Genomic DNA, 27,992 nt, shown 5'->3' with positions numbered 1-27,992 from the left:
ACCTCCCGGGAAGGTCTGGAGCAGGAGGCCCCTCACTCACCTCCTGTGGCCTTCTCTCCTCTCCTTTTTCACTATTCTTCGTTCAGCTCTCTAGAGCACGAAGGGGAGGGAAGATCCCAGGACCTTCCAGAGCCAGTCCTCCGCCGGCCTAGGGAGAAGAAGCACACTGTGATCAATGTAATGAAGTGTCCCTGCGGATTCTGCGACTGGCTGGGGTCCAGGACGTTGGGAACCGCATCCCTCCCGGAACGAACTCGGGTGCCTGCTGGGCTGCGGACCGTGGGGCTGGAGAGGGTGGGGGAGGGGAGGCGCAGCGCGGCTTCCGAGGTCGCCAGTGTCCCGTCCCCCCCCCCTCCCACGCTCGGTCCCGCGCGGCGCTCACGCCGAGGTGGGGCGCCGAGCTGCTATGCGGGCGCCCAAGGGCCTCTAGGTCCCGCGGCGGGCCAGTCCCAAACTTTGGGAACTGAGAGCCCCCCCGGGCAGGAGCAGGGGCGAGGCCAGCCTGTCCCCTAGGGAGTCCTGATCCCCGCTCGGGTCCCGGGATCCCCGAGCCGCCGCGGCGCCCGGGGCACCCACCTGCCAAGCGGGAAGCCGCGGAGAGCCCCGAGAGGCCGTGGGAGCCGGGCCCGCCCTCCGCGGGAGGGACCTGGGCGCGGGCACGGCAAGGAGGGGCCGCGGCACGTCGGTGCGGCGCCCGCCCGCTTCACCTGGCGCGGAGTTGGACTGCAGGGTGTGGCTTCAGGTGGGACGCCGCGAGCGCCCGAGCTCCGGGGAGATCGCTAGGGGCGCGGGGGCTCCGGGCTCGGCCTAAGGGGCGACTGCGTGCCCCCCCCCACGCCCCACGCCTTCCCTCCAGCATCTCTGTCCCAGCCCTGCCGACCACAGCCCTCCTGCCGCGACCTCCCCGCGGCACCAAAGCCAGGACCTGGATTATCTACTGAGCGGTTGTTGTGCAATCAGCTCGTTAATTTGCTCGCAGATACCTGATTGGAGCCCCGGGCCCACTCTCCACAACCTGTGTCCACTTGCACATCTCTCAGAGCCCGATCCGGAGTCCTGAAACTGGGCACGTTAGCTTGCTTGCCAAGTCTGGACAAGTTCCCCCGCCCTGCGACTGTCCCGGGGTGGCCTCCTGGTGCAGGCAGGAGAGCAGGGTAGAAAGGGATCCCGATTTCCTTGTCACCCTGGCTTAGTCCTGAGAACTTTCTGTGGTTTTAAGATTACAGAAAAGGGGCGCTGAGGGGAGAGACCGCTTCCAGCAGCATGCCACCCACAAACTGGACGGTGACGTCCCAGCAGGAGCCCTCTACCTGGTTTGAGGGAGGGGCAGGGGCCACCTCTCTGTCTCCTCCCCAACTAAGGAAAAAACCTTTGCTGTCCTCTACTTGGGCCCTCGGAGAGAACTTGACTCGCTGAGTGCTGAGAGGATTCTGGCTTAGAAATGTGTGTCATCTGGAACCCAAATGGCTGCTTCCTATGGCGGCTAGGTGACTGTGGTGCCAGTCACAGGTAGGGGACACAAGACCCCGGACAGTACAGGACTGTTTCTTCTGTCACCGTTGCTAGGCATCTCAAACTTTGGTTTTTAATGGACATCTTGTTTGCCACGTATTTTTGATCGCTGATTTCTTGGCTGTCTGGGTGCTGTTTCTAAATAAGTCATCTGCACCGTGGGCTCGCTTGCTTCTCTGGAGTTTCCTCCAGGGCTCCCACCAACCTGCATAAGGGTGAGCCATGGGAACTTGCCAGCCCCATGAAGCTCTGAGCCTTGTGTGGTGGCACCTGGGACCTCTGTACCCTCATTGTACTGGAGAAGGGTGGTATGGGAGCTTCAGCAGCTGAGCACAGGTTCTCCCAGCCCCACACATATATGCATTTCATGTCTGTTCACTCCTGCCTCCGTCTCCCCTTTCTCCTCTCTGTCTTTCCTGAGTGGATTCTATTTCCTCTGGACATTATAAGCAAAGCCCTGATCTCCTGTGACCAGTTAGGAAGCTGCCTAAGTCCCTTGAAGTGACACCAATATGGCTTCCCCATAGATCAGTCACCCTGGGCCTAGGTACTTGCCTGGTGTTGGTTATAGGAAGGAGGCTGTGCTGTGTGGAGGGTGGGAGGAGATTGGTTGCTGTGGATTTGAAATAAACTGCAAACCGAAGCTGGAATGGAGTGTAGCATTGACTCTAGAATCAACACCCTAAATTACTTTTTGACGCATCCACAAGTGTACATGTGAATTACCGTCTTTTAATAAAATACCTTTATATGTCAAAACCATGGCTCTACGCATTAATTTGAATTGCTGAACTGCAATAAAATATGAATGTTAGAATATTATCGGAAATCAACTGGTACCTAATTTGATTTGAATCAAGGTTGACATGTCCCAGAATAGCTATTAGTCAAGTCTCATCCTTTCCTTAGAGGGAATAGGTTTAGGAAACACTGGTCTCTCCTCCACCCTTGGAAGCTGAACTGGGGCCTGGGGCCTCAAGAAAGGCAGGGGCTCGCAAACAAGATGGACCGAGCAGGTAATGACTCCTCCGTTGATGAAGCTAACCAAATCAGCTTTCAGTAAGATTCGCTAGAGACGCGTCCATCCTCAGTACAGGACTACACTAGCGGACCTCTCAGGCTCATGAGCCACACACATCAAGTCCTGTTTCTATATTCCCGCTGCTTCTACACAAGGCTCAACTCAGTGGGTTGGATGATGCCCTGCTGGCTGGGATGACTGGAATATAAAGGGTAGATTGAATGGTTGATTCCTGTTTGTGTCTCTCCCTCCTTGCTCCTCTCATCCATGCGCAGCTCAGCCCTGCCTCAGAGGAGAGCGCAGGACAACGGCGTGGAAAGTCCTAGCCACAGTCTGAAGGACAGTGTTCCCTCCAGTGTGCTCACACCTCACTCTGGGCCTGTTTCCTCCACTGCGGTGCCAAGGCTATGGGACACCAGGCAAACAGTCCCCTGAGGAGACTCGGTCTCTGGCACACGTCTGATGCCAAGGGAGTCATATGCTGCCATTCACACATCAGGCAGGAGCCTTGGAGAAAGCACAGATAAGACCTTGAGGAAAGGCTCTTGGAGTATTGGCCAGCCAGCCAGCACAGTCTTCAAGGGCCTCGGGGTGGCACACAGGGTGGGGTGAGCACTTCCCAATTCTTTCTCAGCCAGTGGCTGTCGGGCCTGTTGTAACATCTGACTGGTGCCGCCAGGGCTGAGAGCCCAGGTTAGGGCCAAAGAGGAAAGATATGGATCAACTTGTGGTTTAGAAATACAAACACATTATCCTTCCCTGCGCTTTTCTGCTCAGAACTTGAAAAGCTTCCTAGGAACCAGGAGCTTGCTAACAAGCTCCCTAGCTCTCTGTTCGCTTCCTATCTCTGGATGCCTCTGCTCTCCTAACAACAGTAGTAATCACACCTGCCAATTACTGAATGGTTCCTGTGGGCGGAGCCCTGAGGTAAGCTCTTAGCTTACGCTGCCTCACTCTATCTGCACAATAACCCTGATGGAAGCACCGTACTATTATTCTTACTTTACAGGTGATGAAACTGAGGCACAGAGTAGCTAAGAAAGGACCCATAATTCCTGCTGTAAGCGTATGTATGGATCCTTCCCACCCACAACATGCTTACCCATTCATATGTTGAGATCTAATCCCCAATGTGAGAAAGTTATTAGGAGGCAAGGTCTTAGAGGTGATTAGCACCTGAAGACCCCTTTTAACTACTCTGGTGGTTAACCCCAGCCAGGCAGCACCCAGGAGGCAGAGGCAGGTGGATCTCTGTGAGTGTGAGGCCAGCCTGGTCTGCATAGCAAGTTCCAGGACAGCCAGGGCTACACAGGAAAACTCTGTCTCCAAAAACAAGCAAGCACTCACCACCAACAAAATAGCTCTCCAGGTTAGCAGGGACATAGTCTCAAGAGAAACACTTGTGCCCCTCCCTTAGAGGCATCCAATCTATGAGATAGTGGACCACACAGAATGACGATTTTCTGCTTGAATTCCTTTCTAAGGAAGGGTAAGCTGAAGCTCTGGAGCCAGCCAGAACTTGCCTCCCAGGAAGGGACTTCGTACACTTCTGACACCCTATCCACCCACCTCACAGGATGTTGCTGAGACAAGATGGGCGACTAAGGGCAGAACCACACCTTGACAAGGACTATGGAGTCATACACTCCACAGTGCCCTCTATTTACAACTAAACCTGTTGGTACTCTTGAAGATGGACTTGGTGGGGGCCACTGAATCCTTCTCTTTGTTCCTCTTTCCAGTGTGGCCTTATTGAATGAATATTTTTTGCTCCACTCCCAATCCCCATTACTTCTTTCTTTAATTGACATTATCAGTGAGGTGACTGAGCCTAGCTCGTTGGGGTTGCCAGAGGACAGGCTTTTACTCTAAAAAACAAACAAACAAACAAGCAAACAAACAAACAAACAAAAACTGTAACACCTCATGAACCAAATTAATGCCCTACACAAGTGGCCTCAGAATGGGCCCCAGTCTCTAGCCACCAGATGTTATTATGAAAAGATAACCACTTATAAACCAGGAAATGGACCTTCCCTGAACACCAAGTTTTCCAGCATCCTAACCTTGGACGTCTGAGCTCGCAGAACCGTGAGAAATGGCACTGCGTATAAGGCGCATGGTCAGTGGTATCCTGCACATCAGCCAGTGGCCTAAGCCAGTTCCTGAGTGGAGAAGCCACATCACATGACTCCAAGTTTGTTCTCCTAACCCTGATGCTCAGAAGTCCCTGAGGCCAAGGACAGTCTGAACAGTTGGCAGTCTGGTGCATGGGATATCTCCACCCAAAATCTGAGTAGGACATGAGGACTGCCATATGTGCAGGGTAAGGGTGGTCCTGGAGTCCCCTGTTAGGACCAAGTACTAGGTTTCACTGGTCATGAGTCAACCCCCTGCCTGCCGATCCTCCTCAAGCTGTCTGACCATCACAGACCAAAACTGGGCTTGACAGCATGAGTCTCACATTCAGAGACTACTGGGGAGTAGGCAGCCAACACACCTACATACTCCAGGCAGGAGGAGGAGGCTGTGGGGACTGGGATCTAGGAGGGGCAGTGGGCCTGCTCCCCGGAACTCCCAGCCCCAGAAGATGCCTCTCTTCTAAGATGTTCCACACCTGTCTCTTTCTGTTCTGGGATTGGTCCTACCAGCGCCTTTCCATGCCAGCCCATCCACTATTTGCTGATGGGGCAAGAGCAAGTGCATACCTCTAAGAGCCAGGCAGCGTGAGTTAGGGAAGCTTCCTTTGCCAGACCCTTGGGTCCTCCTGCAGGACGAGGCAGGCAGAGTCTGGCTGCAGGAACCATGGACTCCTGCAGGACTGGAGCCCCTTGGCCTGTCTATTTGTTCATCGTGATCTCAGTTTTGGTTTCTTGCTGTGGATAATGGGGAAACCTTGCTCCCTTCCCTTGGGAAGGTGAAGTGACGAGGTCTAAGCATTAGTGTTTAGGAGTCCTTAGGACCAATACCTCCGAACAGGCCTGGCGGTGGTAGCACACACCTTTAATCCCAGCACTCGGGAGGCAGAACCAGATGGATCTCTGTGAGTTCGAGGTCAGCCTGGTCTACAGAGTGAGATCCAGGAGAGGCACCAAAACTACACAGAGAAACCCTGTCTCGAAAACAAAAACAAAAACAAAAAACAAACAACAACAAAAAATACCTCCAAACAGAGTGAATGAAGCTGATAAAGGAAAGAGACTACACACACACACACACACACACACACACACACACACAGTATGTACACACACTTCCATAAAGAGCAGCCAAGCCCATTGTGGTATGCTACAGAGCAAAATCCCAGGATTCTTCCAGAAGATAAAGTTACTGCCTGCTATTCAACCGATTCATAGCCCAGAAAATAAATAAATAAATAAATAAATAAATAAATAAATAAATAAATAAACAACCCAGCCCTGTTTAGGGTCCAGTTGGTGTTGGGAAAGCCCATGGGTGCCCACCTGGTGGGACCACCCATCCATTTGCTGATGGGACAGGAGCTCGGGCCCATACTGGCCTCAGTAGAAGGAGACAGCCTCATCTATAACAGTCTCTTTCTGGCTCCTTTTTCTCAAGTTCTGACCCTTTCTAGACTGCCCTCCAAATAAAAACCGGCACTGGGGGTTCCACGAGCCGGACGTTCCCAAGGGGGCCTGATAACCTGAGACGAGCCATTCAGGAGCAGAGGCCTAACTGCAGACCATGGCATCCTTCCCGGGTGCATGGACTTTAAGCTGAGCCAACCTGGCAAGGCTTGGAGAACAAAGCCATCTCTACAGTAAGGACACTCGCTTTAGAGACATGATGGATTCATTTAATATCTTCCTGCTACAATTGCTTTGCAGGCTCTACTCTTAATGGCCCCCAAAGTTCCGCCCAAACGCCTCTCGCTGTCACTACAGCACTCTGGCTGCCATGGCTACTGGCCAAACTAACAGCTGGAAGCCCCCTTGAAGAGGACCCCTTAATTATCCCTCTTTCTCTCTGCTGGACCCGCAACTGCGGCCCCAGGTCTGAGGCTGGGGCAGGGTTATGACTGTGGCATCCTTGGGTCTGACTTTCAGGGGAAGGACAGATGGTGATGGTATGGGGGTGGGGGAGACCTGTGCCTGGCCAGATGAGGACCAAAGCTTCTGAGGGAGTGTGATGTTGGCCCCTGGAGTACCACCCTAACTCTTTGAATAGAAGACCACACTTAGATGTAATTGCATGAAGGCCCCAGGGTCTGGGCTGTGTGGCCTCTGTGGAGCTCTGACCACTGGGTTGATGTTTGAAGGTATGGCTTCTTGAACTGCCACTTGGCTGGGCTGGGCTTAACTGTCTGTTCTCTGGGTATTTCCTTTCCCTGCTCTCTGGCACATACTGGGCAAAGCTCCCGTTTGCTTACTGGAACATTCCTGTGAACACAGACAGGGTGGCTCCTTATCACACCATTGTCACACCCATACCCGTGCCCCTGCTTAGCTGGTGGTGATGGTGGGTGTCCCTGACATTGCTCTTACATGCTTCCGTAGGGTCCTGAATATCTGCTTTTCCTGCCCCACCTGCTGTGAGTCTGGCTCCATCCCTCACATGGGCTAACATTTCTACCTCACCCCTCCTTTCTGGACGTGGGACACACCATCTTCTTCCAACAAGTTCTATTCTAAAGTCTCCTTGCCTGTCTCAGATCTGCTGACACGGAACTGCCCTCCTCCTCCTGGGAACTGACCTCTAATGGTGACAGCTACACATTTATAGCCCTCCCTCAAGGGGAAAGAGATGGCTCAGTGAGCAAGGAACCTGCTGTGCGAGCATGAGAGCCTGGATTCATACCCTCTCCCCCACCAGGAGCCACATGAAAAAGCGAGCTACAGCAAACACAGAGCATATCCCCAACTCTTGGGGTAAGCGGGAGACAGAGTCCTCAGGCTCACTGGCCAGGCAATCCAGCTGAAATAATGAACCCCCAGGTCAGTGAGATACCCTGTCTCCAAAGATAAGGTGGAAGGGGCTGGAGAGATGACTCAGCCAAGAAGGGCCCTTTGGCACTTCCAGAGAACCCAAGTTCGGTTCCAGCACTCACATCACGTGGCTCACAACGGCCTGTACGTCCAGGTCCAGAGGATCCACCGCTCTCTTCTGGCCACCATTGGCATGTACACACACACACACACACACACACATGCATCCACAGACACAGACACACACATATAAAACTAAATCTCCAAAAAAAAAAATAGTAAGGTAGAGAAGTAATTGATGAAGACACTAATATCAACCTCTGGCTTCCGCATGGGTCCATACTGTTGAACACACCAGCATATAACACACACACACACACACACACACACACACACACACACACCACACACACACACTCCTCGCTGGAAAGGAAAATATATACTGGTGGAAAGATGATCTGAGATACCTCTCCCCCTATGCCCTCTCTTCCCTCTGCCCAAATTCTGGTCCAGGGCCTTCTCGGCCTGTGCTACTACCTGGGACACACAGAACTTGAGTCAATCCATTCACAAATTAGTTAGATCTGCTCACTGGCCAGCGGCCTAGTGCCAGGAATGATGTCTGTCCTTGGGGACTACTTGCTCAATAAGCACAGGTCAGACTGAGGCCCCACGTTGAGCAGAATGCAGGGTGGGTGGGGTGGCAGAGCTCGGGCCCCTGTGAGAAAGAACAGCATGCCCAGAAGAGGCACAGGGACCTGTCCAGCCTCACACTGTCAGACCAAACCACCTCTCTCAAGATCATCAAGCTATGGGCCATTCTTGCCTGCCCTGGTCAAGAGAGCTGGGGCTTCTAGTTGGCTGGGTGGCCTCAGGAGCCACCTTCTATAAATCAATGAGAGTTGGACTGAACACTGTCAGAGACCCCCCTTTGTCTTAAAGGTGCTGCAGCATCTAAGAGGGCCAGCTCATTTGCGGACAGTCCTCTCCTCCCCTGGCCGTGCAGCTGTGAGGTAACTGGTCCCCTAGCTCCTTCCTCCTCGGTACTTTCTTGTACAATTCCATATGACGCCTCATTTGAGGCTGAAAGAAAGCCATGGAGCTGGAGATGCTCCAGGCCAGGAAACTAAACTACAGAACCAGTCTTCCCGGTTTCAACTCTGCTGTTGCCTTGGCTCTGGGAGTCCTGGTGCCAGGCGGCAGCCTTGAGCAAGGTGACCGGTTTGTTGCTATTTGCCCTAGGGTAGAGTAGGCTGGGCTCCTGCTGCACTGAGATCAGAGGCCAGAACAGTGCAGAGCTGACTTGGGGTGTCTGCACTTTCCTCTTCTGAGCATGCAGGGAAGCCCTTTCCAAGCTCTGGGCAGCCTGAAGTGAGGAGGAAAGACCTAGCCATGAAGCTTCTTCCTTAGCCAGAGGTCAGGGACCCTAGGATACAGACACAAATGCACACATAAGCAGAGCATCCTAGGACAGGGATGTCTGACTTGCTGATTAAACGGGACTTTAGCAGAATCCATGCCCCAGAGAAGTCTCAATTGTTCAAAAATGGTCCTCGGCATCCCTCTGTGAATACTTGGGTCTCTGTACCGCAATAGTGCCATAAAGAGCTTTTATACATATTGCTGGCCACTATGAGAGCTCCTTTGCTGGGGTTGAGGTCCTGCAGCCTCTTGTCCAGAGAGGGAACTTACATGATTTCTCCCAGCTTACAGAAGCCTGTCATGTTCTGGATTTGCCTTCATTTCTAGGTGAAATCAGAACAGCAGCCTATATTTTCTAAATTACTATGATGAATTACCATTTGGTAAGAAAAGTTTATAAAGGCTCTGGGATTGAGTGTCCCCAAGCCACTCATCAGAGTGGTCCTCTCTGCGTGCCGCCTTCCAAGCTTTGTGATTCAGGTGGGGGTGGTGAGTCCACAGCTCTTCAAGAACTGCAGCCACCACTGTGAGAAAAGATGTCAGGCCAGAGAGGAGTGGTCCTAGGCAACTCTGTCTCTCCCTCCCTTCCATGGGTACAACCCACTCCCAATCCTCAGGACCCTCAGGTCTGGACCTCAGAAGGAACTGTTTTCAGTAGCCTGGGGATCTTTAAAGACCTTGAGCACACGGTTTGCTCTCTGGGGCAAATGGATCTGGCATTGCTATTCTCCCTGGTTTTCTTGGGCCTGATCCATCATCCATCAGCATTGTGATGCCTTGGCTTTTCCCAGAGGAGGGTCTTCCACAGTCACCCAGCAAGCCTCTCCTGAGTGCCCTAAATAAGATGGGTCTCTTCCTGGCAGCACCTTGCCTCTCTGATGTCTCAGCAGAAAGCATCATGGTTACCCTCTCAACAGCCCTAATTATCTTCGCGGGTCAGGAGAGGAAACTGAAATGGAGAGACAGGAAATAATCCATCCTCGTTAGCAGAAGCAGCAATGCAGGCCTGACACTCGCTCCTGACTGCGCCCGGTGACACTGTCCACGGTGACACTGTCCGAGGTCTGGCCGACTTATCCCTGAGCACTCTTTGCCTGGGCCTGGAGGTGAGAGCTGCTCCCATCTATAATTTCACTCATAACATAGGGATTTTTTTGGTAGGGGGTACTTTATGAAGTTCTAGTTCAGAGCTGTCTTGAATTCATGAAATATTTGGAATGGATGAGTCATGGGTGACAATTTCAGGGATGAGCCTGGGGTCCAGCAGAGGCGTAAGGACAAAACCATCCAGTTGTAACCTGGCTCTGTGGCTCAGCTGGTTTCTGGTGGCCTTGACCCCAAGCTTCTCTCTTCATCCCTCTACTGCATGCAAACTTGCCCAGGCCCAGAGCTCTGTCCTGTGTATCTCTTTCCCACTCCCTCGTCCAGCCATCTGGACTTGGTACTTAGTAGCCAGGCAATCACGAGATGCAAACCAGTGAGCAGGGATAAGCACTGTCTGTACCTCGCAGCCTGCTGGGTACCACGGTCTACGGGCCACCCCCAATGCAAGAGGGTTGAGAGGTGTTCGCGTCACTGGGGTACCACCCTTAGGAGTGGATTAATGTGTGGAACTCTCTTGCCTTTCTGCCTCCTGCCATGCGATGGTGCAGTTAGCACCAAGGCTTTTGCTAAACGTGGGCCCTGCCACTGTGGACTTCCCAGCCTCTAGAACTGGGGTGCCAATAAAGCTCCATTTTGTGTGGATTACTTAGCTGTATAGATTATGCTGTAATAACAGATGAGACACCAGAAAAGACAAGGTCTCCTTCATCTCATTGGTCCCAGTTCTCTGCTTATCCCTTCCTGGACCCAGAGTCCAAGTTATGATGGAGGTGGAGTGTTTCTGTGTGTGTGGGGGGGGGGCAGCAGGGAGGCTGACAGCTTCCCAGGTCATGCACATAGCTTATACATACAGGAAGGCCAACCTTGGCTAAGGAGTTTCCATTTCCTATGCTCTGCCCCAAGCTGCTAGCCAGCTCGTTTATACCAGAAGACTCACAGAAATGAGCTCTTGTCTCAAGGATGGCTACAAAATGCCTGATAATAAGATTTGCAAGACCCCAGCACTGCCCAAGTCTGGCCGTCTGCTCCACTGCTGGGTCGTTCCACTGACAGTCTGGATGGCAGCCACTGGGAAGAGCTCTCTGCTTCCAGCCACAGGTCTCCCAGGAGCCCTTTCTGCCTCTGCAAGGGAGGCACAGCTCATAGGAGGAGCCTCTGGGCCATGTGGGTGAGGAGTGGCATTTTGGAGGATCTTGGCCTACCTCTTGACTGACTCAGTCGGCCCTAGGTGCAGAGAATCTCTCACAGAGACGGGCATGGTCAGAAACCAGCCTAGAGCCTTCATTGAACCCTCGTAAGCACCCGGCAGCCTTTCCTCCATCTGCCCATGCCCTGGCTTCTACCCGAGGCTTCCTCCTGGCCAAGCCCGCTGCCTCCCTGATGGCCCACTGTTTGCTCAGGTACTCGCTAGCTCTGCCACTCTGGCCCCAGCAGGGCACTGGCTTCTGCTCAGCTCTGCAGACCTGGAGGCTCCCAAGGTTAAGAGTCATCTTCTGGGAGGAAGCGAGAAGCACTTCCAGAGCTGGGTTATTTTCCTCATCCCGGAGCCAGGTGTCAAACATACCATAGGCTCCTCCTGACTGAGGTCCTATGTGCTCACCCAGGACAGGGACAGTGTTGGTCATCCTGGAGAATGGTACAGAGTATGCTGGGACCCCACTGGCCTGCACCGTCCCTGTGCTCGGCAAGTCCCAAATGCACTCAGTGTGTATGTGGGGGGAAAGGTTATGCAGTTCCTATATGCCCTGCCTGCCGGGACTCAGTTTCCACCCAAATCAAATACTTCTAGAAGGGCTTGCTCTTGGTGCCGACTCCCCTGGTGCCCTCGTCATTAGAGTTCCCAGACTTACCACCAGAAAAAACGTGGGTATATCTACCCACAGAGGGAGACCCTTCTTGGCCCAAAGGCCAATCCTCAATCTTATCTAGGTGAGCTCCCAAGTCCCCCCCCCCCAACTCAGTTTCCATCAGAACCAACTTTGGCAAAGACCCTACGCCCCGACTCCTAGCACAGATGCAGAGTTCTCTGACCTTGGCTTTCCACACCAGAGGCTGAAATGCATTAGCCTTGCTGCCCGGAGCTCTCCCTGTGCCTTATGAACCTGAGTTCCTGGGGCCCCATGGAGCCTACCAGCCAAGAACCCTGAGCAGAGGCTGGGAGCCCAAGATTAAGGGGAACACTAGTATGCCCCCAGGCAGGTCCCTGGCCCTGGCCTCATGCGGACTTTCAGAGTCAGTCTGACAGGTCAAGTTCAGGAAGAGGGCACCAAGAGAGAGCAGGAATCCAGTAGGCAGAGGACTCGCCATAAATATTTGTGGAATGACTACATGAGGGGCAGGCGAGAAGGGCTTCTTGAAAGGCGTCCTGGTGGCCCTGGCTTGATCCGGCTGGAGCAGGAAGCAAATTCAGGGACTGCAGAAACAAGCCCAGAGGCCGAAGCCAGTTCCCACAGAGCTGTTTCAAAATCTGCCTGGAGAGTGGTAGCAAGCAGGCAAGCAGCCCTGGGAATCCTTAGTCCAGGACCTCCTCACAGCTGTTCTGTCAACTTGGAGTTAGCTTCTAGGTCCTAGGTGAGGAGTAGCCTCACTCAATATATGGACACCCTGTCCCCAGCTCAAGAGTTCAGTCTGCCGCCACAGTGAAGACCTTACCTTGACTCTCCTTCAGGGCAGCTGGGCCTCACCCTCTCCCACTGCAGGCTGATGCTTGTCTGGAGCCCAGAAAGCTGCTCTACCTTTAGGCAAAAAAGAAAAAAAAAGAAAGAAAGAAAAAGAAAAACCTCAGTGATTTTTCTCTTTCAGCCTCCTTTCTCCGGAAGGTTCCTGATTGGTGTCATCCAGTCTCTGTGGGCACAACCTCCCTCCCTGCGGCAGCTTACTCACTGGTGTGCCTGAAAACCTGCCAGTGGTGTGGGGGAGGCAGGGGTCCACACCCCTCTGCCTGACACACACTGGGGCATGACTGGAAGAGGCCCCCAGCTGAGCCCCGGACAGTCGCCTGCTCACTGAATGTGTCCATGAGCTCAGCAGGGCACCCACATCGGTGCTGACCTGCTCTGCATGGGGGAGTGACCCGGTCTTGGGTGGAAGGCGTTCCCGAGTGCCCAGGGCTGTCAGGAAGGTGGAGCGATGGACCTGCAGACCCAAGCCTTCTGAATTTAGTTCTCACACTTGGCCAGGCCTCAGGACCACCTCCCATCTTGGCATCTGGCCATGTCTCTGTCCGGTGGACCCAGCAAGGGTTTTTGGGCCTGCCTGAGCAGGCAGCTGTTCTTCAGTCTGCTCAGGCCATGTGTTCGCTGTCCCTTCTCCCTAGCATGCATTCAAGACTGGACCCGCCCAGCATCCGTCAGAATCAACCGCTGTCAAGTCCCCATCCCCAGCTCTCCGCTGACCAGCCGCTGTCCTCAGATCTGGCTGGGCGCACACACCGTGACACACCCTCACCCTCTCACACACACGTGGGTCCACACCCAGTACAGAGCCACCTACCTGCACAGGCCTGCCTATGCCAATCCAGCCTTGCTCTCCGAATACCAATGGCCCTGGAAGCCACACGTTTACAGACAGATCCCCTTGAGAGGTGAGCTTAAAGCCGGCACAGGAGGACTCCAGTCGGTATGGACCAGACTCCCCGTCTCTTCCAGCACCTTCAGAGGACACATGGGCAGCCTGATCACCATGTCTGCTATTGTACTCTGCCAGCTGCGGTCTCTCCCTGGGCACCTCTGGCTCCCTCCGTGCCTTCCATGTCCTTAGGGGGTAGTGGCAGCTTCCCAGCGAGTTCCATCTTCCTCCAAGCCGAGGTAGGGAGGGGAGAGTTAGAAGGGGCGGGCCTCAGGTACACCTCCAAGTTTTTAGCTCCCCAAATAATCAGATGCAAAGGGGGAAGGAAGAGAAGCCAAGGCGGGTGGGTGACTCAGTGGCGGTGGGCCGGCTTAGTCACCTGGATGGCTGCTGGCTGCTCCCCGGTACGTCAGGAGCCGAGCAGTGCCCTCCCCCCACCTGATGGGGTCCGCGGCTGCTGTCAAGAGGAGCTGGCCGAGCAAGCCGCAGCCACTCCCGCCTTCCTCTGGCCGATGGATCGATCAGGGCCCGGCAGCCCCGGCCGCGGCGCGCCCCTCCTCCACCGTGCACCCCAGCTCACTTTGGGATTTCTCCATCAGCTCCTCAGGCAGCGACCTGCTCCTTTAGGGCGCGAGCAGCTCCAACGTTGCCTGGCAATTTTGATATCGTCGGGGGTTGCCATGGGGAGGAGGGTGATGTCATTGACACACACACACACACACACACAAAACCCCACTGAATTTACAAATCAGCTGGGGTTGGAGCTATTTATAAAAAACACGTTTCTCACTGCTTTCCTTCGCTGAGGGGGAGGGCGAGCAAGGACGGAGGGTGGGGCTCACGGGAGCCTACTGTAGCCACCGTTGCTCCCTAGAAGTCAGACCTTCTTGGCTCACCGCCAAGCCTCACCCCCTCTCCTGCCTCTGCCCCAGGTTTGCGGCTGTGGGTCTCGGCCATGGCAGGCAGGCGTGGCCACAGCCGGGGAGGCACACCCCTTACTGGCTCTCATCTGGTTTTGTCCTAAAGGGCAGAAAGGGTGAGGATGCAGGGTGGGGTACTCGGTCCCGTGGGTCCCAGCCTTCCCGCTCTCCCCTGCCCCTGCATGCCCCTCCTATGACTAGAAACAGTTGCACTGGCTGGAAAGGAGACCTGGGCTTTCATGATACCCACCTGCTGGTTCCCTGGCTAGCACTGGGTGAGCCTGGTCACCCCTTCCCCGTCCATCTGTGAAGTGCCCAAGTTCAGTGCTGGCCAGTTGTTTGTCTTTTCCCTGTTCCCACCCAACCCGCCATTGAAACACCTCCTCTCTGTGGCTTCCACTAAAATCTGGTGAAGGCTGGCCTCTAACCTATGCAGCGGCTGTCCCATTGCGGGCAGCCCACCCCACACTGGCCAACACCTGTTCCTAGGCCCACGAGTACTGACAGGAGGAAGCTGGAGTTGTTGATTCTAACCACCTGATGTCCAAGATGGCACTAAGGTGTTCATACTATTTTTGAATATTCGTTCTTTAATTTTTCCTAAAACGTGGCTAACACCCTAAGCTCTGAATTTTCAGTCTCGAGGTCAGATCTGAGCTCCACAGTTCATTAGTTGAGTGACTTTGGCATACTGCTTAACCAACTGAACCTCAATGTCACCATCTGTAAAATGGAGACAATTTCACCTGCCTCCCAGGATTGTGGGGCTTCAGCGAACAAAGCTCCTGGCGCGGGGACTGTTCGTCGGGAAGATCAATGAACATCTGCTTTCTTCCTGGCTGGTCTATGTTCTTTATTGCTCTTTCTTATTTACCCGGTCAGCAAGTTAATCCTCTACAGTCGTGAGTCTCAGGCACTGTTGTGCAAAGGTCTCAGGCTGCACACATAGACGATTTCAGTGCCCCACATCACGGAATCAAAATCCGAACGTCATTCAGGGGCCAACGGGAAACATTTCCCCTTTAACTAGGTAGGCAGTTCTTTTTGGAGAACTCTGTTTCCTTTTTATCCTTCAACATGACATTGTGAGGAAATAGCTATCTACACAGGATCTAAAACCCAGACAGATGCAAATTTTGTCAGAAGCAAATCTATCATGGTTCATACTTGTAATTCCAGCAATTCGAAGACTACGGCAGGAGGATTACTGTTAGTTTGAGGCTAGCCTAGGCTACATAAAGAGTTCTAGGCCTGCCAGAATCTGATGTCTCTCTCTTGCCACCCCACACATATATTAGTATTGTTTGTGATTAGAAAAAAAATGGAAGCTATAATAAGGTTCACAAATAGGGGGTTGACTAATATAGGATGGTCCTTCCTAATGCAACCAAGTACCTGGATCCTTAAGGAAGATGGAGCTGGCCAGCAAGATGGCTCAGTGGGTAAAAGTTATAGCCACACAAACCTGACAATCTAATTGGAGTGCCAGATCCCATGGGGGAAGGAGCGAGATTATCCTCTGACCTCCACATGTGTGCCCTGGCATTTATGCATGTACACACACACACTAATATTAATAAAATAAAATTTGAAAATTGTATCTGTTTGTCGGGGGAAGGATGGTAGCGACAGCTAAGAGAAAAGAGAAGACACCAATTTGCTGCAAGACAACGAGAAAACAGCACTTCATGTCTGTTGAAAAGTAAAAGATATTTCTGCATCTGTGTTGAACAATAAACGCTCATGCTCTTGCCCCCGAGATGGGACCTAGTGAATCTTTTACTTAAAAAAAAAATAGCTTTTGCATTATTTGAAATTTTCACTGAGTATATTTTTCTAGTTTTAAAATTATAAAGTTAAAGATAAGCAAGAAGGGCTGGAGAAATAGCTCAGTGGTTCAGGGCATTGTCTGCTCTTCCAGCGGACCCAGGTTTGATTCCCAGCACCCACATGGCAGCTGGAACCACTGGATCTGATGTCCTCTTCTGGCCTCTGTGGGCACCACACACACGGTGCACAAAAAATCATGCAGGCAAACACCTATATACATAAAATAAAAGCTCTAAATAAATAAGCAAGAGTTTAAAATTTCAAATACAGAATACAAAGCTAGCATGGAAACCCACAAGTTATGAAGAATAATTAAAATACATATATTTGAACATCCTCCAATTCCATTCTAAGGCAGTGTGGGCATATGAAAAAACGGGTTTTCTTCTTTCAAATTTCCAGAAATTCTTTCAAATTTTAGAAGGAAGGACAACATAAAGATTGAAGGGGTTAAGAGGTGGGTTGTTTATTATACTAATTTTGAAAGAATAATTGATTGAAATAACAATTACAGCCACTCTCTTTAGGAACTGTAACATTTCTAGGTTCCTGTCGGTTTATAAGTAGTAGCAGAAATGTTGAAGAAACTGTCAGCATCCCCAGTGAAGACACATCTCCCTTCTGCTACAGTAACCAGCAGTCACAGATAACCGGGAGCGGGTGGACAGAACAAAACAAGCCGCCTCCCTCCCACTCTGGATCAGCCACGTTCTCCCAATACCAGCCCGGAGATCGAGAATAGAACAGAGAAATCAGGGCAGCCTCGGGGCCTCTAAGCAACAGCACTGACCCCAGTCTTCACAGACGCTCACACCTGGACAAAAGGTGCTTCCAAGCACCTATTGCAACCCTGCCCTGGGACCAAGGGGATTCTGATTGGCTGGCTTAGGTCATGTGCCCACCTCTCATTCTGACCAGGGGGCGGGAGATTCTGGAGACAGTGCTTCTGCTTTCACACGTATGAACTGGAAAATGAGTGTGCTACCACTCAAGGAATGGGAACTGGGTGCCAGGCTACCAAAAATTGCCCTCGCCAACCACAAACACAGCAGCCAGGGGGCGTCGCAACATCTCCACCACTTTTTCTAATTAAGGTCACTTCCTGAGTATGAGGGTCAGCGGATGCTGTCTCTTAGATCCCTTGTACCTTTAGGGACTTCTCAAAGCTGATGGCCTGCACAGACTGAGACTCCTCTGTCGTGTCGCATGGCTGGGGTGAGATATTTGTAAACTCGGGTCTGTACACATGTGCACACACGCACAGCCCACACGAAGGGAAGAGCTGCCAGCCATAGGAAGAATTCCTGAAAAGGCTCGGCTGCCTGCTGTGAGTGAGAGGTCTCAGGTATCCCAAGTCCTGGCCAGTGGAGTGCCCGTGCCCTCCTTATCCTTCTGAATCACCTCTCACTCCAGTAGCCTCTGAGCTCTCTAGGACAGGATATAGCAGCTGCTTGGGTCATTTAGTGGAATGGATGAGCGAACATCTGAAGAGGCTGTATGCTCTAGCCACCCTTACTTAGAACACATGATTCAGAGCTCAAATGGATTCGAGGAAGCCCCACCCCTCCTTCTAAGATGCTGACTGCAGCCCTGGAAGATGAGGTGATTCAGCAAAAACGCGGAGGAAATTAGAGGCAGTGGGACTAGAACTTAATTCTCCCCCTCACAGGTTTGGGGGTTCCCCTGACCGCGGACACAAGCCCATGATAGCCGGTAGCCCCGAGTGTGATCTTTCAGTAACTCTGTCAAGGCAGCAGCAGCAGCCCTGTCCCCGTGGACATTTTGGCCTTTACATTTTGGCCCCCAGGGATGTGCCGCAGTGTGACTCAGCCAAGCCAGTGTCCTTACAACTTCAAAACAAAGTCTTTCACTTTGCTCGCTTCTGTTTTTGTGAATGAACACAGCCTTACGAGCGAGGCGGTAGAACCTCCCTTACTTCACAGAGTCGGCTCGGCAGGAACAATGGCTTGCACTTGCTTTGTCCCACTGCATGGTTTTAGACTGCCATGTGTGGATGCGTTTGGAAAAGCCAGGTCAATAAGGAAATCTAACGTTTTCATAAACCAATAATTCCAAAGTTTCTCCCTACGTGGCAAAACGTTACACACAAACTTCCGGCTTCTGGTGTGTCCAAAACTCTCCTCTTTACGGCCCCAAATGTCTAGATCTTGCGGTGCTTCCCCACACTCCCTACCCGCCTTCTACAATGGCCTTTTTGCTGACTGAGCTGGGCCTGTCTCCACCTGCCTCCACTGTCAGTGCCTGGAAGAGACTAACAGACTTCCTGCCACACCCACCCCAGCCCAGCCCAGGCCAGGGCAAGCCTGAGAGGAACAGCTTGGGCACATGAGCAGGGGTTGTCCCTGGAGGCCCGTGCACCTCAGAGCTGATCTACCCCTGGCCTTCAAGTGGGGAAGGCTAGACCAGAGACAGAGGTCATCAGGCATCCCAGGTCACTGCACCCACTCTAGGGGGATGGCCACAAAGGGGAGAATCACTAGATCCATTCAAGGTGTTCCTAGAGGGAAGGGGACTCCAGGGTCCCGTCAATGGGGATGCTCTAGGTCCCCTGTGTGCCTTTTCCTGGCTCTGCTCCCGGTTCCCTGTAGTTTGCTGACAGGCCTGTCTCCCCAGTCTCTAGATGTGGGTGCCAGGGCAGCAGCTGAGGGAATGTGGCCAGGAACTCCTCCTCTTCTGCAAAGACAACTGAGGCCAGCGGTGCCAGGAGGGGCCATTAATGACCACGTGGCAGAGGGTACTGTGGGCCATCCCCACCCCGCAGCCTTGACCTGGGGTGAGGTTGCTTCTCTTCCTGGAAGTAAAGAGGAGGAAGAGGAGCCTTCCAGTGTCAGGGCTGGGCTACAATCCTGGCTGCTGATGGGCAGAACAGGTGGGAGGAACTGTGAGGGACCTGAAGGAAGGCGAGGACTATTCCCTGGGAAGCTTCCACATCGACAGCACCCTTGTTTCAGGGAGCTTGGGCGGTGTAAGGACACAGTTCTAAGCACAGACCCAGGGCTCACACAGCAGGAGCGCACCGTCTTATGACCTCCCTTCCTGCCCACTTTTTAGTCACAGTGCTGTGGGGGAGATGAGTGAGGGATCCTGAGTCAGAATGTCACAGGGTCAGGAGTGACCTTGCTAAGGGACTCTCCTCCAGAGGAGCTTTTGCTTGGAACACGACTTTTCAAGGAGGTAAATAGAGGATGGGATTCTTTGGAACTGCAAAACAGACGCTTCATGTGACGGAGGCTGTACAGAGAAACGCTCCCACTGGGGGACATCTCCCAGTCAGCCATGGGAAGGCCAGGCTCTCTCTGCCTTATTTCTGTGCCGACTCCCTCCTCGAAGCATCCCAAGGCGAGTGCAATTACCCTAGATGGCAGAGAGAAGCCCACAGCTCAGCGTCTGAAGAGCCTGTCCCAAGTCAGAGAGGGACTGCTAGGCTCAGGATCTGGGCTCTGTCTGGCTTTTACAGGGGCAATTCAGGGCACAGGCAAGACTTACTGAGGAGGTTTGCTTTTTTTTTTTTTTTTTTTTTTTTTAGATGACACAGCACAGTGGTGGGTCATTTACAAGGAACTGCCTGCCTCTGTGGCTGGAGGGCTCCCGCCCGTGGGACAGGAAAGCCAGGAGCTCAGGGGTCAGGTGGGAGCGTCTTTCAGTCCGTCGTTGTTCCCCGGCTGGCATCAGGCCCAGCAGCAGCCTGGCTGATTGAGGGCTAAGTGTTTCGTCCCTTACAGAGGACCCTCTGCGGGGAGCAGTGCCTCCAGGAGGGGCTGCCCACCGCTGCCAGAGCAGGGAGGGAAATGAAAACCGGCTGGCATTTCAGTGGGAAAAGGATGAAAAAGAAAAGCCTTTTGTCGGTGATGGGCACCCATCCAGATCCCGGCTAGGTGGCCTTGGAAGTGCGTGAGGCTGGTCCAGGGAGGGGCGGGGTTAACGCTGAGGGGTTCAGGGCAGTGTGGGGAGCTGCTCAGAAGCCAGTCAGAGGACAGTCACAAACTGAAGTGCCAAGTAGCAACTGGCCGGAAGCCAGGGGGCCACAGACACTGACGAGCAGGGCCCCCCACCAGTGTAGGGAGTGATGGGTCTTTGTGGCTCAGCACCATGCACCGATGCCGAGCTTTCTGAAAATGTCCATCCCAGCTTCGGGGAGAGCAGGGGCAGCAGCAGGCCTGTGGAGGGCGGGGCGGCTCCTGAGCCTTAGCTAAAGGGGATTTTCTCCCCACACATCCTGCAGGTTCCTCGGTGTGCTAAGGCCTTGTTAAGCATTGGCTCTTCCAAACCTCACAGCACCTCAGTGAATTGATCCACCCTTCCAACAAACACCCGAGCGCCTGCTAACTGCTGGAGATAACTCAGCCAACAAGTGCCCATTTGCACTAAAATTTGCAGCCTGGGCAAAAGCTATTATCCCATTTTAGAGATGGGGCAACTGAGGCTTCCTAAGGCTAACTCACTCAGGCCGTGACAGAGCATATCTGAGAAGCGATCCTTTCTCCCCGCCTTTTTCCTAGCACTCTTCATGTAGCAGACATTGTTGATTGCCCTTCTAAACCAGGTTCACCCCCCTTCCTTGTGGATGAAGCCCATTTATCTGTATGTACACCTTCTACCGTGTGCCCAGGGAGGAGTCCCTTCCCAGCCCTGGGGATGAATGTGGCTTGGACCAAACCGTCTTGGTAACTTCTTTTTCTTCCCTTGGGCACGGATTGTCGTAGGCCCCAAATATGTGACATTCTGGCCAAGAGATACTTGGGGAGACTGGCTGGGAGGGTTTCTGCAAGGTTTTTTGTTGTTTTTTTTTCTTTTTCCAGCTTCAAGTTGCCCAAACTGTGCTAGCCAACCGCTCTCACAAGGGGACCAGCCTGAGGTAAAAGCCAACATTTGATCACTTGTCTGCTGAGCTCCAGGCTTCGTTAAGTGAGGTAGCCATGCCTTGCTGGTTTTGTTGCTGTTGTGTGTCCGTCCCCCACGCCCCACCCCAGTTCCAGACTACTTAATTCAAGGCAGCTCCAACTGCTGCCCAGCTGTGGTGGCTCCTGGCTGCCCCCTCCACTGGTTTTCACTTTCTGGGTGTACTAACATGGACGATGGGTTCTACATCCTTGGCTCCTGCTTCCTTGAGATGTCTCTCTAAAAAGTCTCCCCACCTCTACCCCCCAGCTCAGCAGGCAAGAGCTTTGCTGCTCTTGCCGAAGGCTTGAGTTCGGTCCCCAGCATGCACACGGAGACTCACAATCACCCATGACTCTAATTCCAGGGGATCCAACACCCTCTTTTGACCTCTGCTGGCTCCTGCATGCCCGTGGTGAACATACACTTACTGTGGCACGTATACATACACATAAGAATGCCCTTTACCATGTTTTCTTTATTGTTACTGTGTGTGCGTGATGGGGGGGGGTTGAGGAACACGTATGCCATGGCTATCTGGAGATATATGGAGGTCAGAGGACAACTTTGTGGGCCAGTTCTCTCCGACCACACAAAGGGTTAAGGACTGAACTAGGTTGCCAGGCTTGTGTGGCAAGCACCTTTATACCCATGAGCCATTTTGCTGCCTACGATGACTCTGATTTCTCTCGTACTTTCTGTTGTTATATCCCATTAACTCTAAATTATAAACTCCTTCCAGGGAATAAGGAGGCCTTCCATTTCTTTAAATCCTATCATAGATAAGGGGCCACATCTATGGAGCTTAATAAATATTTACTGGCTTTTTAAAAAAACCACATTCCAAGATCTCATGTGCTACCTTGGAGGAAGTCCGTGAACTGGTTTCATCAAGCAGTGAAGCAGGAGTCAATGCCTGCAGCCGGAGGCCTCGGGGAGGAGGCGTAGGAGGCGGGATCTCGCTTGCTCATGGCTTGGATTCAGCGATGGGGCGGCTCCAGCCATGCTCTTCTCAGAGCTGGACACCGGGCAGGCAGATGAGTCTGTGGCTTGCTGTGCGCTCAAGAAAGGTCCTGCTCCTCTCTCTCAGCCCTGAGGTAGGAAGCACCGGCCTGTGTAGAGGCAGAGCAATGGCAGGCTGGCCTGCTCTGATCCGCAGCTGGTCACTGGCAGGGCTACTTTCCCAGTTCCTGAGTCAAGCTCAGGGAACTTCCTATTTTCCCCTGAATTTTTTCTGTTAAGCCACTGATTGCCTTGCATTCAGAAAGGGATACAGCAGAGCACAAAATAGAAAAGGGTCAAAAGCCTGAGCGCAAACAGGAAGAGGCCAAGGATTTTGCTTTGTGTGATGTCAGTGGGCCCAGATCCCTAAGTCAGCCAGAGATTTCCCCTGTAGGGAAAGGAGGGGAGAGGAAGGAGGCACCATGTCTGTGGGGGGCCATGGGCAGCACTAGCTGGTGGATGAGGGTAAATAGGGCACGCAATGGCAAGCCAGTGACTTTGGGGGTCCAAAGAGCCTTATGGACCAAAACAGAGAAGCAGATACACCCTCCTGATTATCCGGTTTTTGTTTCTTTTGATATTACTCCCAACCTTTAGATTTCAGAACAATTTTGTTGTTATTTTTGTTTTCTCTAGACAGGGTTTGTGTAGCCCTGGCTGTTCTGGAACTTGCTTTGTAGACCAGGCTGGCCTTGAACTCCCAGAAATTCACCTGCTTCTGCCTCCTGAGTGCTAGGATTAAAGGTGTGCGCCACCACTGCCCGGCCAGAACAGTTTCTTGACCTGTCTTTATTACGGTCCAAGTTTAGGTACACTGAGTACTCTGAATTAAGGCAAGACAGTAAGTGGCCCGAGGATGTGTCTAGGACACAGAAGGCCCTGGGTTCCATCCCCAGCACCCCAAAATGTACAGACTGACTGGCCAGCATAAAGAGGACACTGACAACCCAGGCCACTTGGCCACAGGCTGCCTCTGGTGCTGAGAAGGAATATGACCCCCCTCCCCCAACAGAGACCGCCATTCTGCCCATCTACCCACAGAGACTTCTGTCCTCTGGGGCTGACTCTACAAGCTGAAGGTAAGGGATATGGAGGTTCCTGGCCCAGTGTCCCTACAGGGCAACAGGGGCTTTTGCCAGTACCAGGGAAACTGGCCCAGTGGACTAGGGAGCTTGGCATGTCTGGAGAGACACTGCAGGGCTTACCATGTGCTTCGCTTGGTCACAGACCTCTTAGGCCCTCTATTATGATTGGTTTTAATGTCAACTTGCCACAAATTAGAATCACTCGAGTAAGGAGCCTCACCGGAAGATTGTCCTGATTGCCTTGACTGATATGGGAGGCACACCCTGATTGTGGGTGGCACCTTCAGGTAGCAGGTCATGTGAAAAATGGTTTTCATAGGCATTTCAAAATGCCTTTCAGAAGGATGTTTGTTTCACTTTTTGTGCGCGCATGCACGCGCGCGCACACACACACACACATACACACACACACACATACACACACACACACATACACACACACACACACACACAAAACGCCGACTTGATTCTCCCTGTTACTAAATCCTTCACAGACGGCAAAAGTTTCCAAGTTTCCCTCATGGACTAGGAAGCAGGGGCTCTCTAGGATTCTTCTAGGCTCCCAGTAGCCACACTACCGAGGCACCCTGTAACTGTGGATTGTCGCCTCCCCACCCCAGTGGTGAGAGACAGCTATGGTGGGACTACCCAACTGTGGAGGCACCACCTTCAAGGACTGAGTAACTGCCAGGTTCTCAGACCCTCAGGTATGATTTCAGTCGCTGTCACTATTTTACAGGTCACCTAACACATTTATTCATCTTGGTTCTGTCCCTGTAGAGTGCTGACTAAGCCATCTTCCTTTCAGGTGACCTCAAGGACATTGTCCACACCCCCACACTAAAACTGCCAACACCTGGACCCATCTGCAGGGTCTATGGTGCTCCTCATTCTAGGGACCTTGAGCATGCTCAGGCCTGGTCCTGCACAGCTCCACTGCACAAGGCAGTTTGGGGATGTTTGGGGTACAGTGCTCTGCCTCAGTTTCTCCTGGCTCTTCCATACCATCTATTCCCATTCAGTCTCTTAGGCTTTCTCTGGACTATTTATGGGTGTTCTACTACCCACAGGGCACTTTGTCCCTTGGCTCTTGCTGCCCCTGTTCCCCACAGCTCAGGCTGATCTATCCCTCATCAGTGTCGGGGCGTCTCTGCTTTCTCATGGCCCCTCTTTGCCACGCTGAAGGACTGGCAGACCAGGGCAGGTGCATTCCTGAGACCTACTCTCACAGAAGGTTTTGTCCTCATGGCTGGGAGCTCTCTAAGGCTGGTGCTGGCCTCTGAGTACTTAGTTCCGGGAAGATGTGCCTGCCACACAGTTCCAAGCCTCCCCGGGTGTTCTCCCTATCTTGCTATTGGCAACAGCCTTTGTTCTAACCATCAGGAATCCCAGTGACCTGGAAGGCGGCTGCCTTGATGACTATCCTGCCACCACATGGCTGGAGGAACAATTCCCCAGGCCGTTGTATTTTGCTTTTGTGCTGCTGGGTTTGAAATCAGAGCCTTACTCATGTACTGTTGCGCCACGCCCTGGTCCCAACACGCTTTTCATTAAAAATTAATCATCTATTTTCATGATGCTGGAGATGGATCCTAGGGCCTCGCAAGCTAGGCTAGCACTCCGCCACTGAGCTACATCTCCAGCTCCCAAACGGTTTTCAACATACTTCAAGGAAGTGGAAGGAAGGGTTGGGGTTGTAGAATTTGGTGCCAATCAAGCTCCAGCTCTTTCAAAGCACTGGGGACTGAACCTGTCACCTCCATTGCCCGGGGTAAGGAGTGGAGGTGTTAACCCAGCCCCCAGCCTCACAAACACGTCCTAAGCAAGACAGCCCCGAGCCCGAGCAGGCCTGAGAAAGGCCAGTGAGAGAGCTTACCGCCCTGCAACAACCACTGTCCATCACCTCTGCCCTTCCTTTGTAACCCATCTTACAACAAGCCACTCACTTTTTACGACGTGGAAACATGGTATATAGTAGAGCTTCTTTTAAATTGTGTTATTCTGCCAAGGGGAGAACCCAAGTTATTTGAAGCCTGGGCACAGCTAGGATACATAAAAGCCAGTGGTTTTATTTTTCCATCTGTAATAGATTCTGTACCTAGGAATATAGGACCACCAAGTTACAACTGCTTTTGAAAAGTGTGCTGTGAGCTGGGGAGCACACAAAGCCCCGAGTTCAATGCTCAGCACCTCATGAAACAGGTTTGTGAAAAATATGATGTAAAAGAGGGTGGGAAAGGGTGTGGTGATTAATCCCAGCGCACCTCCCCCCCAGAAACCTGCTGGCATTGTGGTGGATCTTGATGTAAAGGTTATATAGGAAAGTGCAGAAGGCCACTTGTATGCACATGTGTGATAGCAAGGCTCCAATCAACTAGCCAGGATCAAGGTCTTCCTGGAACCTCAGACCATTAAACATTAGAACTAAATCAACACAAACACATATGCTGAGATCATCAGTTTTTAACACTCCGTGGAAGCAGGCTCTAGGGTATCAGCATTTTAGAAAATGACATTGGCTCAGAGAAGATAAGGTACCCAGCTAAGATTCAAGTCCAATCATTCTGGCTTCAAAGGCAGCATGTCTAGGCCTGGTGTGGTGGAATGCACTTATAACTGCAGCCTTGGGAGGCAGAAGCAGGAGGACTGCCATAAGGCCAGTCTGATCTTCACAGTGAGTTCTAGGCCACCAGCACTATACAGTGAGGCCATCTTAAAAACAACCAAAAAAGGCAGCGTTCTGACCACCACACTTTGTCTTGCCTGGCAGGGAATCACACTGAGGAACAAGCAGGTCCAGACTTGCACAGTTGACCCCTGTAATGTAAATCCTAACTGGGTAGATAAGAGAACCTACCCCCACTTCCACATACGGCTCACCTGAACTAGAAATGCAAAGTCAATACAAGGCAAATGAATGCTACAGCATACTTTAAAGGGAAGAAAGCAGAGAGCTCTGGGTGGCCACAGCCATGGGCCTAATCATAGGCTGCTGGCCACCGGCCCATGCATTGGCGGAGGGGACAGGCCTGTCTCGAATCCTGAGCAACGGCTTTCTTGTCCATGCAGTGATGGCATGCCCTTGACATGGAAGAACCACCCAACAGTTACCTTGTTCTCTCTGCCTCGCTCATCTCTCTGAGTCTGTACTTCACACAACTTCTCATTCATTGTACCACATTCACTCACCCTTAGCTTTCATTTCCTCTCAGCCAGCCTTGGTGAAAGTTCATATGTACATCTTTCCCACCTTTATTAGCACTTATTTTAGCATTAACAGTTTTCAATTTTAAAATATAAAAGCTAACAAGTACATATTCATCTCTTCTTTACAGATTTTAAGTGGTTTTATTTATTTATAGACAGGGTCTCACTATGTTCCAGGCTGGCCTGGAACTCACAGAGCTCCGCCTGCCTCTATCAGCAGTGCTGGATTAAAGGTGTATGCCACCAAGCAAGGCTCTATTTATCTTGTGACTTTCAGTCCAGGCTACAAACTCACTCTGTGGCTGAGGAAAATTAGTGTCTGGCCCTCCTGCCTCCACCTCCCAAGTGCTGGGAATCAAAGGAGGATGTGGAGCTTGCCAGGGAAAGCACTCGACCAAGTGAGGTGAATCCCTACTCCAGTATTTGTTTCCATGAAGTCCAATCTCACTTTGCAAATCTTAAAACGGCAGCAATTAGACAAAAAACATCACATAAGCAGGTAAGTTGAAAGGGCTCGCCTGGCGGTGGTGGCGCACGCCTTTAATTCCAGCACTCGGGAGGCAGAGCCAGGCGGATCTCTGTGAGTTCGAGGCTAGCCTGGTCTACAGAGTGAGATCCAGGAAAGGTACAAAACTACACAGAGAAACCCTGTCTCGAAAAACAACCAACCAACCAAACAAACAAACAAACAAAAGGGCTCTGTATCTGCAGCCCACAGTGGCCTCCCACTGTTTCTGCTGAGCCTGAACCCAAATTTAGTATTCACAGAAATAAAGAGTACACTTCTGAAACCATGCTTTCAGAGATAGTCTCTATAAGTAGCCCAGGCTGACCTCAACCTCGAGGTCCTGCTCAGTCTCTGGATTACAGGCCTGCAGACCACACCTGGCCTAACTTTAATCTGAAGGTATAACCTAGACAGTGAAATATATCACAGTGTGAATTTAATAGTCAGTTAGCATGCCAAGCAGCATAATAAAATGGCATAAATCAGTGAGATCAAGAGCTAAGGACAGACATTAACCTCAGAACCAATATAATCGGTCTCTGAATCTGTAGCCACCCCCCACCCCCAGTATTTTCACCTTTGAGAATTATAGATGTTGCTGGATACAGGGCAGCAGACACGAAGCCCCTTGTGAGCAAGGGGTTCGCAAACTAGCCGTCTAGGCCACCTCAGTGTCAGGGAGAGGCTGACCCGGGGGCCACCTCAGTGTCAGGGAGAGGCTGACCCGGGGGCCACCTCAGTGTCAGGGAGAGGCTGACCCGGGGGCCACCTCAGTGTCAGGGAGAGGCTGACCCGGGGCCTCCTCAGTGTCAGGGAGAGGCTGACCCGGCCCCTCAGTGTCAAAGCTGACGGGCCTCCTCAGTGTCAGGGAGAGGCTGACCCGGGGGCCTCCTCAGTGTCAGGGAGAGGCTGACCCGGGGGCCTCCTCAGTGTCAGGGAGAGGCTGACCGCAGGGCCACCCTCAGTGTC

The 27,992-nt window shown here is 52.3% G+C and overlaps 1 protein-coding gene across 5 annotated transcripts in view; it reads right to left on the bottom strand.

Moving 5' to 3' along the window:
• The window catches only part of Pak6 (p21 (RAC1) activated kinase 6), a 34,033-nt gene extending 19,662 nt beyond the window's left edge, over window positions 1–14,371 (bottom strand). Inside the window, exons 1-3 of one of the 5 annotated variants that reach the window (XR_005091377.1) lie at window positions 13,498–14,371; window positions 12,658–12,740; window positions 41–148 (exon numbers count right to left, since the gene is read on the bottom strand). The gene's annotated coding sequence lies outside the window, so the exon portion shown is untranslated. Of the gene's footprint in view, window positions 1–40; window positions 313–576; window positions 667–12,657; window positions 12,741–13,497 lie in introns of those variants that run through there. The other 4 variants (XR_005091381.1, XM_028888076.2, XR_005091379.1 and 1 more) reach the window with 4 other exon arrangements.
• Between the last annotated feature and the right edge of the window lie 13,621 nt (window positions 14,372–27,992).

This window comes from Peromyscus leucopus, chromosome 4 (assembly GCF_004664715.2).
Source record: "Peromyscus leucopus breed LL Stock chromosome 4, UCI_PerLeu_2.1, whole genome shotgun sequence".
NCBI classification, from domain to species: Eukaryota; Metazoa; Chordata; class Mammalia; order Rodentia; family Cricetidae; genus Peromyscus; species Peromyscus leucopus.
This window is presented reverse-complemented; position numbering and strand designations above follow the sequence as displayed.